Here is a 13,967-nt window from a genome sequence, read left to right on the forward strand (position 1 = left end):
TGGTGAATTAATTCTCTTACCAGCTTGGTAAGAATTACCTGCCCTCTTTATCCTAGGAAATTGTCTACACTCTGAGCTCCTCCTTGTCTTACATTAGTATAGTGCTCCATATTTCTTTTGATTACTGCTTGAATGCTGTATGCTCATCTACCCTTTCCTCTTATCCACGTTATATGATTTCTCCTGGGGAAGACCTGAACAATTGTCTAATCAACCCAGACAGGGCACCAACAACAGACCGCAGAGAAGATTCCACTCATGCCCGCCTTGGTGAGCCCATGTTTATTAGCTTACATACAGAAGCATGTGTGACCCAAGAACAGTCACAGCACCAAAAAATCCTACCTCAGCCAGTATGAAAACTGCCAAAAGCTTCAAAGGTGACACCCCCTTCAGGTAAGCTATCCTCCATATTCTATAGCACCTCCTGAGACCACAAACAGCTGAGGCAGAATTAGATAGAACTGGAGGGTGAGCACGGAAGGGAGTTTCTACAAGAGAACATCAGAAGGGCCCTCTTGTTGAGGGACTCCCTTAGGTAATCCAGCTGCCCTGATTAAGGTGGTAACAGCTATGTTATACACCAAGGACAGTGTTTCACAAAATTCCATAAAGTAAGGTTCTTAAGAAGAGAATATTTATTTTTTTCCTTGCTTGTTTGAGTGATCAAATAACTCTGTCTTTATTTTAGAACATTTACATTTAATATAAGTTTTGATATGGTTAGATTTATGCTATCCATTTCATTATTTGTTACATTAATTTTGTTTGTTTCTGATTTTATTTTTGTTTGGGATTTTTTGAGACAGGGTCTCACCATATAGACCAGGCTAGCCTGGAACTCACAGAGATTCGCCTGCCTCTATCTCCCGAGTGCTGGTATTAAACATGTGCACCACCATGCCAAGCTTGTTCCCTTAAATCTTCATTACTCTTTCCTTCCTTAACATTTTTTGCTTTCCATTGTATTATTTGAATAATTGTTATCATTTTTATTTATTTACTACAATTTGGATTTTCTATCTCTCTCCTTTCCCTGTTGTTCTAAGAGGTATCATAACATGTAGTATCTTAGAGCTAGTATTTTACCACTGTAAATAAAACATGAACTCTTTATAATTATATTGGTTCATATATGGGATATATGGGTTTATATCCTATTTTAATGCTACAATTGGCATATCAATTATACATTACACATTAATTGTCAATCACAGATCATATGATGCCTTAGGAGTCAGTTTCCATCTGAACAAGATCAAATAAGAAAGGTAATTAATGGGGAACCTCCTTCAGCCAATGGCCTTTAAGAGACTGAGCCAGGTTAGGGCATGACTTAGGGTACCAAAAAGCCACATTCCCGCCTAGGTCACTCTCTTCTTCCTGAAAGCCTCGCCTGTGTGTCAGACCTCATTCCTATTTCCTCGCTGTGATCTGTGAGTTCCCTTAAAATAAAGAAAAACCTTAGAATACTCTATTTGGAGCTATCTTGGGATTATTCGACTTGTGTTCCCCCCACTTGACGCATTCTGCACCAGGTAAGGAGTAGGCCTGTGTGGATGAAGTAAGACAGAGATCAGAGGGCCATCTCACGGGTCTTAGCACTCAGACAACAACAGGCTTCATTTCCCGGGATGCTCAATGCCTTTTGAACCAACTAGAGCTCAGTGATGGAAAAGGAGAGGGTGTGGCTGCTGGCTGAGTGACATCTCTTACGATCACAATTGTCAAAAGGACTTAAGATTATTTGGTTGCTTCTTTTTGTTATTGATGTTGAAACACCCCCTACAGGAAGAAGGTGAAGGGGGCAATATACATGAAATGGTGGTACTTGGTGCTTGCTTCAAAAGACAAGAGCAGACAATGCTCTCCAAACTCTGTCCTGAAGTAGCTGTGCACAGTCTACTTCTGTGGTGAAGGAACATTCTATATTTCAGGAAAATAAAGTGGATTTGCATCTATGCAGGTGACCAAGGGGTGAGTCTAAGGCTGTTAGAGTCATCCCTTCCAAAATGGGATGTCCTGGGCAAATCCAGAGATGTCAAGGCCTCAGCCGTTTGCGCCCACCTACACTTCAGTAACCGTACAATACCGTGGACTTTTAATTTAAGGCCATACAACAAACTTTAAACAAAAACTTACTAAATGGCTATGCCAGTGATGGAGGCAGATCAGAGACACAGCCCATGATGCTCCAACACAGCAGCCCAGGGAATTCTGTTTAGAGACTTCTTAGGTTGAGTTAGTACCTTAACTTATACATAGGAAGGAATTTCGGAATTTCAGGATGAACTAGAGTTAAGCCAAGTTTGAGTTTATAATAAGAGTTTTTGACATAGATTTAAGCACAGAGATTTTGGGGAAAAGGGGTGTGCTCAGGAAAAAGAATAGAGATATACCTCAATGTGGGGACCAAAGAGACAGATGACCCAGTGCTTAGGAGCAGGTACTGCTTTTGCAAAAGACTCGAGTTTGTTTTCTAGCATCCACGCTGAGCAGCTGGTAAGCACCTGAGAATCCAGCTCCAGGATCTCTGTTGCCTCCAACCTCTGAGGTTCTCACTCACACAGCATGAACACACACACACACACACACACACACACACACAGAGAGAGAGAGAGAGAGAGAGAGAATTAAAACAGGGGCTGAAGAAGTGGCTCATTGGTTAAGATCGCTGACTGCTCTTGCAGAGGACTTAGTTGGAGTCCCAGCACCCACATAGCACCTCACAACTGTCTATAACTCCAGTTCTAGAGATCTGATGCCCTCTTCTGGCATTCATGGGTACAAGGCATGAATGTGGGACACAGAGATAAATACAGGCAAAACATCCATATATGTAAAATAGCAAAACTTTTAAAAATTAAAATAAATATTGAATTAAAAATGAAAATTATGTGTCTTAGGGTTTCTATTGCTGCAAAGAAACACCATGACCACGGTAACTCTTATAAAGGAAAACATTTAGTGGGGTGGCTTACAGTTGCAGAGGTTGAGTCCACTTTTATGGCAGGACATGGTGGCATGCAGGCAGAATGGAGCTGGAGAAGTAGCGAAGTCCTACATCTTGATCTGCAGACAACAAGAAGAGAACCATGTGAGTGTTACACTGAGCAAAGTTTGGGCAAAGGAAACCTCAAAGCCCACTCCTACAGTGACACACTTCCTCCAACAAGGCCATACCCACTCCAACAAAGCCAAACCTGCTAATAGTACCACTTCCTATGAGCTTATGGGGGCCAATTACATTCAAACTACCACACTTTTATTCTTAAACAACAAGAAAAATATCTATTTCACTGTCTTTTCAAAAGCATATGAAAGATTTTGTTGGGTTTGGAAGGTGTTATCTTCAAAGGCTGCTGAAGAGCTTAAATGAGACCACGGGGTAATTCCTGAGGGGCACCAGAGGATGGCAGTTAGTAAGGTAACCTCCTGAGCTGCCAATGAAATTTGAACAATTTAAAGTCAAAGTTGCCTCTGAGAGAAATAACTGGGGCCAGGTAGAAGAATAGGGAAATTAAGGTGCATGGGGCAAGAAAGGAGTCTGTTGCTCCAGAGTCAGGCTGAAGCCTCTCACTAGTAAAGTTTCCCTTCCTGGGAAGATTCTAGCATACGTCCATCTTGGGCCGGCGCTTCATCGCGTCTGGCTCAGAGAGGAGAGGCATGGCATCTGTCTCACTTAGGAGAGGCATGGCATCTGACTGAGCCATCTACCTCACTTCCTTCTTCCTATTCTGTCTACTTGAGAAAGCTTAATTACAAGTGTTAATTGTGCTGGAATTCCTGATTCTCACTCAGCTAGTGAGAGGCTTCAGCCTGACTCTGGAGCAACAGACTCCTTTCTTGCCCCATGCACCTTAATTTCCCTATTCTTCTACCCGGCTCCAGTTATTTCTCTCAGAGGCAACTTTGACTTTAAATTGTTCAAATTTTGTCCTCAGGCTGCTCCTCCTTTATCCTGCAGGCAGCTTCAGGATCTCCCCAGAAATAAACAACTGTCAGGCCATGTTTCCTCCCCTTGGAATACCTTCCCAAGTCTCTCCTCAAGCCAAGGTAGTAATAACCTTTTGACACTTGTCTCTCAGAAAGTTCTCCAGTAAGCACTTGGCGCTGTGAAAACACCCATTTGTCATCCTTCCAGGAAATCCATCTCAGGCTCTGCAGCTTGTTTTACTGTAATGGTGGTGTTTGGGGATTTATTGGCTTCCAGACTGTGACAAAAATACAGGCAGGCTTTTGACCAAGCTGCTCAGTTATGGCGAACAGTGGTGATGGAGATACAACCTGCTTTACTGTTTACTGCTTCCTCCTGCTTTTCTTTCTAATTGAACAAATTGTTTGCTGTGAATTCATCTGCTGTAGTTGCTTGCAAATCATTCACAGGTCCTCAGACAGGAGTAAATATCTTCCTGTCAATCTGACTGTAAGAAGATAACAAGGCTTGGCTTACACGCCTGTCTGTATCATTCAGGATAGGAACTATACCAGTCATATGAACAAAGAGAATGTATGGTCTAGGAATAAAACCATCCAGGCAAAAATAAAGTGTCTAGGGATAAGCAGCAATGGGAAAGGGCAGGAAAGATGTTTAGATGCAGCAACTGCGTTCCTGTGTGGCTCACTTCAGTAACCCCGGCAACTAGTTGGACAGGAAGATTTTCATGAGTTTGTAGCCAACTTGGGCTACATGGTAAGTTCTGGTTTAGTCAGTGAGGTAAAGTTACTCAGTAAACTAAGAATGATTGATGAAGAATATGTACAAAAAGAAAATCTATAGCTAACATCATACTTGGTGTTTAAAAACACAGATTTCCCACTAAGAACAGGAACAAGGCAAGGACACTCTTTCTCACCACTGCCTTTAACATGGCACTACTCGGCCTAACTAAAGCAGTAGAATGAGAAAGAGAAAGGGCCAAATGATACAGACTGGCAAGGAAGACGTAATACCACTCTCACGCTCAGACGATGTCACTATCTAATGTGATAAGCCAAAGGAATAAAAGGAAAAAAAAAAGCTCTTAACTGCTTTTTGTTTCCCGGTCACCCAGAACCAAATAATAACACAGAAACTATATTAAATACAACACTGTTTGGCCAATAGCTTAGGCTTCTTATTTATTAACTCTTACATTTTTACATTAACCTATAATTTTTGTCTATGTTAGCCATGTGGCTTAGTATCTTTTATCAGTAAGGCAGTCTTGTCTTATTTCCTCTGCATCTGGGTGACTACTGCAGACTGAGCCTTTCCTCTTCCCAGAATTCTCCTTTTCTGGTCGCCCCACCTATATTTCTTGCCCAGCTACTGGCCAATTAGCATTTTATTAAACCAATACAAGTGACAAATCTTTACAGGGAACAAGACCATTGGAACTTACAAACAGTTGTAGAAAGGTTGTAGCACACGAGGTTAATATATACAGTCAATTGCTCTGTAACAGCAATGGACAAGTGGGAGTTGAGATTAAAACACAATATAAACAGATGAGCAGCCTGGGTATAAGAAAGGGCCTGGGTTGCCACAAAACCCCAGCACCATGCAGAGGAAATACAACCTGGAAGTTTGGGCTAAGACAGAGTTGGGACATACACAAACCTGTAGAGTTCCCTGAATTCCCAGGAAGCTTCCAGAACCAGCACAAGTGAGATCGCTGAGAAATAATAATTATGAAAATATAACTGAACAGGTGAAAGATTTAGGATTTAAGATTTAGATTTAAGATTATGAAAGTCCAAATTGACAAATTATTGGATATAGAAAAAGAGAAAGAATTTTATGCCAATAACCACAAAAGTATTTTCAATAAAACATAATGAAAATTTCCAGAATCTAGAGAGGAAAATACCAATGCAGGTACAAGAAACATATAGAACACCAACTAGACAAGAGCAGAAAAGTCCCCCATATCATTTTATAATAAACTACAAATACAGAGCAACAAGTATACTGAAAACTGCAACAGAAAAGGTCCGAGTCACATATCAAGGCAGGCTAATAAAAAAAAAAAAACAATATGACAAATTTTCAAAACCAGAATGGCTTGGGAAGAAGTATTCTAAGCTCTGAAAAGCCATAACTACTAATCCAGACTATTACAGCCAACAAAACTATTTGCCATAATTGAAGGAAAACCAAAAATTTCCATAGTAAAAGCAGACTCAAGCAATTCATGACACTAGGATAGCTCTACAGAGGATACTTAAAAGGATACTTCAGACTGAAGATGAGGCCACAGGAGAAAAATACGCAATGCCAGGCCAGTTAAGCAAAATAAAGAATAAGAAAACAGCACAAATCAACAAAATGCCAGAAATGAATATATACCTTCAATAATAACTCTGAATATAAATGGCCTCAGCTTCCTCAATCAGAAGACATAAGATAAGCGTTCCATCATCTCTGTGCACCATCGCCCATGGTGACCACGGATCTTCTGGCCAATTGCCCTCAAGAACATCAACAGTGCTGAGAAAGAGGAGTAAATGTCCAGGTCCCTCAACGGGGGATGGGATGCTACAAAGTCACCGTGCCGATCCTGGCTGCAGTGAGACCCGTGCTCACACCGGTGAATTTGAAATCATTGATGGTCATCAAACTGGGGAGGAAATCACTGGGAAACCTCACAGGCCGGGTGAACAAGTGTAGGATGATCAGCCCCTAGAGCTGATGTGCGGCTCAAAGACCTATAGAGTGGCCGGGACAAATAGAGCTGATGTGCAGCTCAAAGGACCTATAGAGTATCAGGACAATAATAGAGCTGATGTGCATGCTCAAAGACCTATAGAGTGGCAGGACAATCTGCTCCCGTCCAATCAGTTCTTTTCATGGTATTAGCAACCTTTGGCTGGCATGGTGGGCCATAAAGAAGAAAGATGAAAACACACAGGAGGGGAAAATATGTAAAACATGAATAAATAAAAAGCCTCGGTGGGGGAGAAAAATAAAAACAGAGAAAAGTATATTAGATAGAAAACAAGATTACTCTTTCGCTGCCTTCAAGAAACATCTCATTATCAAAGATAGATAGCACTTTAGGGAAAAAAGTATAGAAAAAAGGTATTCTAAGCAAATGGAACCAGGGAACAGTCAGACATACATACTCTAATATCTAATATCTGACAAAACAGACACCAAGCCAAAGTAGTTAGATGAGATAAAGAAGGCTACAATGCACTAATTAAGAAAGCAATCCAGTGCCCAGGGTCTCTAGGCACGAATCTTGGCCTCTGAGGGAGTAGGAAGAAGCCAGAGACCTCTGCAATCCAGGCTTGAGTCTGGGACCTCTGAGGGAGCAGACCTGAGCCAGGAATTAAAGAAACAAAAATAATGAGAAAATGATCAGGAACCACAAATGCAAGCATAAACAGCAGAATACAGGAGATAGGAAAAGAGAGAAACTCAAGTGCTGAGTACAATAAAGGAAATAGACTCATCAATCAAAGAAAACCATTAAATCTAATAAAGCTTACACAAAATATTCAGGAAATATGGGACACCATGGAAGATCAAACCTAGAATAATAGGTATAAAGAAGAGAAGTCCAACTCAAAAGCACAGAAAATATATTTAACAAAATAATAGAAGAAAACTTTCCCAACCTAAAGAAAGATATGCCTATGAAGATACAAGAAGCTTATAGAACACCAAATAGACTGGATAAAAAAAAAAGTCCCTGCCACATAATATCAGAACACTAAACATATAGAATAAAGAAAGAATATTAAGAGCTGCAAAGTAAAAAGGCCAAGTAACATATAAAGGCAGACCTATCAGAATTACACCTGACTTCTCAATGGAAGCAATGAAAGCCAGAAGGTCCTATCCTGGTCAAGCGTTATGCAGACATTAAGAAACCACAGATGCCAGCCCAGACTACTGTACCCAGCAAAACTTTCAATCACCATAGAAGGACAAGATACTTCATGACAGAACCAGTTTTAATCAATGTTTAGCCATAAACCCAGCCCTACACAAAGTACTAAAAGAAAAACTCCAACCGAAAGAAGTTGGCTACACGCACAAAAATATAGAAAATAAATGATCTCACAGCAGCAAATCCCAAAGAAGGGAAAAACACACAAAATAACATTGCCAATATGAAAACTAAAATAACAGAAGATAGCAATCACTGGTCATCAATATCCCTTCATATAAATAGACTCAACTCACCTATCAAAAGACACAGGCTAACAGATTAGAATCCATCCTTCTGCTGCATACAAGAAACACACCTCAACTTCAAAGACAGACATCGCTTCAGAGTAAAGGGTTGGGAAAAATTTTTCCAGTCAAATGGACCTAAGTAACAATCTGGTATAGTTATCCTAATATCTAACAAAATAGATTTCAAACTGAAATCAATCAAAATAGACAAAGAAGGACATTTCATATTAGTCACAGGAAAAATCCATCAACAGGAAATCTCAATACTGAACTTCTATGCCCCAAATACAGGGGCACCCTCAAATGTAAAAGAAACACTACTAAAGCTTAAATCACACATTAAACACCACACACTAATAGTGGTAGACTTCAATACCCCACTCTTATCACTGGACAGGTCTGTCAGACAGAAAATTAACAGAGAAATAAGGGAACTAACATGCTATGACTCAAATGTACTTAACCTACATCTATAGAACATTCCATCCAAATATAAAAGAATATACCTTCTTCTCAGCACCTTATGGAACCTTCTTAAAAATTGACCACATACTAGGTAACAAAAGAAACCTCAAAAGATATTTAAAAATGTAATAACCCCATGTATCTTATCAGATCGCCATAGCTTAAAATTAGAATTCAACAGCAACACTAATTCCAGAAAGCCCACAAACACATGGAAATTAAACAGTGTTCACCCGAATCACCAATGGGTCAAGGAAGAAATAAAGGAAGAAATTAAAGACTTCCTAAAATTCAATGAAAATGACCACACAATATACCCAAATTTATGGGACCCAATGGAAGCAGTGTTAAGAGGAAAGTTCACAACACTAAATGCCTACATAAAAAAGCTTGAAAATCCCACACTAGTGAATTAACAGAACATTTGAGAACTCTAGAACAAAAGAAACAAACTTACCCAGGAAAACTAGATGGCAGGAAACAATCAAACTGAGAGCTGAAATCAATAAAATAGAAACAAATAAAAGAATACAAAGAATCAATGTGACAAAGAGTTGGTTCTTCGAGAAAATCAACAAAACAGAAAAACCTTTATCCAAACTAACCAAAAGGCAGAGAGAGAATATTCAAATTAACAAAATCAGAAATGAAAAGAGAGACATAACAACGGACCAGGAGGAAATCCAGAGAATCATTAGGCCATTTTTCAAAAGACTGTACTCCACACAATCAAAAAATTTAAAGGAAATGGACAAGTTTCTGGATAAATATCATTTACCACTTCCTAAATATAATCCCAGCAGCACAGACACTGAGAGAAACAATTAATAAATGGGGCCTCCTAAAACTGAAAAACTTCTGTAAAGAAAAGACACGGTCAACAAGACAAAACAGCAGCCTGTAGACTGGGAGAAGATCTTCACTAACCCCACATCAGACAGAGGTCTGATCTCCAAAATATACAAAGAACTCAAGAAATTGTTCATCAAAAGGACAAATACTACAATTAAAAAAATGGAGTACAGATCTAAACAGAGAACTCTCAATGGAGGAATCTTAAATGGCTGAAAGTCACTTAAGGAAGTGTTCAACATCCTTATTCATCAGAAAAATGCAAATCAAAACAACTGTGAGATTCCATCTTAGTGATATAAGAATATCTTAGAGATATAAGAATGGCCAAGATCAAAAACACTGATAACAACTTATGCTGGAGAGGTTGTGGGGTAAAGGGAATACTCCCACTCCTGCATTGCTGTTGGGAGTGCAAACTGGTACAGCCCCTTTGGATATCAGTATGGTAATTTCTTAGAATGTTAGGAAACAACCTTCCTCAAGGCCCAGCAATACCACTTTTGGGTATATATCCAAAGGATGCTCAATCATACCACAAGGGCATGTACTCAACTATGTTCATAGCAGCATTGTTTGTCATAGCCAGAACTGGAAACAACCTAAATGCTCCTCGACTGAAGAAAATGTGGTACATTTATACAATGGTGTACTACACAGCAAAATAATAATAATAATAATAATAATAATAATAATAATAATAATGACATCTTGAAATTTGCAGGCAAATGGATGGATCTAGAAAATATCATACTGAGGTAACCCAGACCCAGAAAGACAAATATCATATGTGCTCACTCATAAGTAGCATTTAGACATAAAGCAAAGCAAACCATCCTACAATTCACAATCCCAGAGAATTTAGACAACAAAGAGGGCCCTAAGAGAGACATGCATGGATCTAATCTACATGGGAAGTAGAAAAAGACAAGATATTCTGAGTAAATTGGGAGCATGGGGACAATGGGAGAGGGTAGAAGGGGAGGGAGCACAGAAAAATATGTAGCTCAATAGAATCTATATTAAAAAAAGAAGAAGAAATGAATGCAATCCATAGAGAGGTACAATTCTAAACATATATGCAACAAATAAAGGGGAACCCAATTTCTTAAACCAAATACTATCAGATGTAAAGTTATAGTTTAACCCGAACACAGTAATAGTGAGTAATAGTGACCCTACTCTCACTAATAGACAGGTCATCCATACAACAGAGAAATGGTAAAACATGACATGAATGACATACAAAACTAGACCTCACAAATGCCTGTAGAGCATCCCATTCAAACACTAACAAATTCACATAACTTTCCCAAAAATAGAGGACATATTACATCATAAAAGAAGCCTCAATAAATATAGGGAAATTTAACTAACATTTTGTGCTGTGGGACGATGATCTGTACCCTGTCACTTCTATTTTAAATAAATGCTGATTGGCCAGTAGCCAGGTAGGAAGTAGAGGTGGGGCAATGATATTTCTTTTTGTTTGTTTGTTTTGTTTTGTTTTTGTTTTTTGTTTATAAAGTAAGTTTATTCCACAGAGGAGGTGTCTTATGTTTATGTCCAGGGAGGAAGCAGAAACTCCCCCGCTCAGAACTGGGTCCCTGAGTCCTCAGCAGCATTTATGTTGTGTGTTCCATCATCTTTACTGGCGTCCAAAGATGCTGGGATCGGGAAGGGTCAAACTAGTCACCAGTTGTTCAAAGTTACCCAGGCTCCAAGGTGGACATGACGGATTTTCAGGGCCAAGAGACCTGCTGTTAGAGGGGGCTGATTGAAGGTAAGCAAGAGATCAGTCTGGTACTGGGGCAGCCAAAGCAAGGCCTGATGGAGTGTGACATCCTTCGTTACCTGCTGGTTTTCTTTAGCTACCTGCTGCTTGCCAGAAAGGAACCATCTTGACAGCTGCCCCTCAGGGATAAGTTCTCCAAACAGAGAGGCTGCACAGATAACACGTGCACAGCCCTAACCTCCCTACACCCTGCCAACGTCCTCAAAATGGTACCAGGCAGCTGCTTTGCCCCGCACGTGGCCTGCAGCTCCAGAAGTTCCACGATCAGACTCCGGTCGGTCACAGAATGGCAGAAAACTTCTTGGTTGTCCAGACCGGTCGGAAGTCGCTCACATCAATGGTCCCAGGCGGGAGGATGGCGGAAAAGGCGCCTCCAAACAGTTGACAGTTTCTGGTGGGCTCCATAGATCTAGAACTCGAGTCTGGACATTAACGAGGTTTTAAAGAAACTTTTATGGGTTTTTGAGGTATCTCTTCCTCTGGGGTTACGGAGCAGCCACTGCCTCTTCCTGGCCTACTAAGCTCTAGAACCTTTAAGCGGCAATGAGATTTCTAGGAAGTGGAAAATTCTTCTTATAGTCATGACCCAGCCACAGAAGAAGCAAGATGTGACTGCTTCGCTGAATAAGGTACCGAGTCACGTGGCTAACATAGACAAGAATAATGGGCTAATATAAGTTATCAGAGCTAATAAGAAGTCTGAGCTACTAGGCCAATCAGTTTATAATGAAGTAGACCTCTGTGTGATTTCTTTGGGACTTAACGACTGTGGGAACAGGGCAGGACAGAAAACCTCAGACAACAATTTTGTATTCTATCTGAGCAACAGGAATAAAGTTAGATATTAGTTTTAAGAGATACCATAGAAAGTACACAAATTTATGGATTCTGAGAGCTGGGGTTGGTGGCATACACCTTTAATCCCAATACTTAGGAAGCAGAAGCAGCTGGATCTCTGTAAGTTAGAGACTAGCCTTATCTATATAGTGAGTTCTAGGATACCCAGTGCCATACAGTACGACCTTGTCTCAAACAAAAACAAAACTTGTGGAGATATGGAGATAGAAAAACCTGCTACTGACTGATAAATGAGTCACTGATGAATTCAAGAAAGAAATTTAAAAATTAGAATTAAATGAAAATAAAAATATATCCCCAAATTTATGGGATACAATGATACCCAAAAATTTATGGGATACAATGATGGAAGCCCTAAGAGGAATGTTTGTATTTCTAAGTGTCTATATTTCTTTAAAAAGAAAACAAAGTCAAATCAAAAATAACTTAATGATGCATATTAAGATCTTGTGAAAACAAGAACAAACAAAATCTCAAAGCAGTAAGTAGGAATAAATAATTTAGTTCAGGACACAAATTAATGAAATAGAAACAAACAAAAAAACAACACAAAGAATCCATGAAATGAAAAGTTGGGTCTCTGAAAACAATAAGCAAGACTGACAAACTCTTAAACAAATTAACCAAAATAAAGACATAGAAGACCCAAAATAATAAAATTAGAGATAAAAAGTTGAGATATGATAATAAACATCGCTTAATTAGGGTTTTATTGCTGTGAAAAAAACCACCATGACCATGGCAACTCTTATAATAAAGAAACAGCTTCACAGTTTCAGAGGTTCAGCCCATTATCACCACGATGGGGAGCATGGCCACATGCAGGCAGACGTGGAGGTGGCTGAGAATCCTATATCCTGCAGGCAACAAGAAGTGGAATGAGACACTGGGTGATATCCTGAGCATAAGAAACATCAAAGCCCGCCCCCTCAGTGACATACTTCCTCTAACAAGGTCATACCCATTCCAACAAAGCCACACCTCCTAATACTGCTACTCCCTAGGAGATTATGGTGGCCAATTACTTTCAAACCACCACAAATACCAATTAAATTTAAAAAAAAATTGTAAGAACCTATCCTAAAATCATATACTCCATTAAATTAGAAAACCTAAAAGATATAGATGGATTTTTAGTTGCATATGACCTACCAAGATTAAAACAAGTTGAAACAAATAGTTTGAATATCTGTACAGATGGTTGTGAGCCACCATGTGGTTGCTGGGAATTAAATGCAGGACCTCTGGAAGAGCAGCAAGTGCTCTTAACCACTGAGCCATCTCTCCAGAGGTCCTGAGTTCAATTCCCAGCAACCACACGGTGGCTCACAACCATCTGTAATGTAGACCAGGCTGCCCTGGAACTCACATAGATCTACCTGGCTCTGCCTCCCTACTGCTGGGATTAAAGGCATGTGCCACCACTAGAACGTTGTAAAAAATGTACACCGTTTTAGCTAACCAAGTTGGAACTATCCTATGTAGCTGGTACCCAAAACAGGTCTTGTAGTAGTGCTATCAGTATCATGACATCATATCGACCAGGTGGAATTGTTGTTGTGGGGCCCAATCTTCTTCCTGGAAACTTTAAAGATTACTGCAGAAAAATTCATTGTTTATTGTGGAAAACTTAAGTGATCCCAGAAAGCTGCTGGTGGAGAAGAAACCATTGACTTCATGGTGGTTCCTACTTTTAAGTCAGTAGTAGTCCAATGGATAGCCACACAGCCAGGACCACATGAGGAGCCCTGGTGAAACCCAGTGGATCACAAAGTTTAAAAAAAAAGATATGAAAGTAGATGAAGAGGGTGAAGAGAGGCTGGTGGG

The 13,967-nt window shown here is 39.8% G+C and overlaps 1 pseudogene; it reads right to left on the bottom strand.

Annotated features, from left to right (window-relative positions):
- Positions 1 to 11,135: 11,135 nt before the first annotated feature.
- LOC119810711 lies at positions 11,136 to 11,687 on the bottom strand (annotated as a pseudogene).
- Between the last annotated feature and the right edge of the window lie 2,280 nt (positions 11,688 to 13,967).

Source organism: Arvicola amphibius, chromosome 3, assembly GCF_903992535.2.
Source record: "Arvicola amphibius chromosome 3, mArvAmp1.2, whole genome shotgun sequence".
Classification (NCBI taxonomy): Eukaryota; Metazoa; Chordata; class Mammalia; order Rodentia; family Cricetidae; genus Arvicola; species Arvicola amphibius.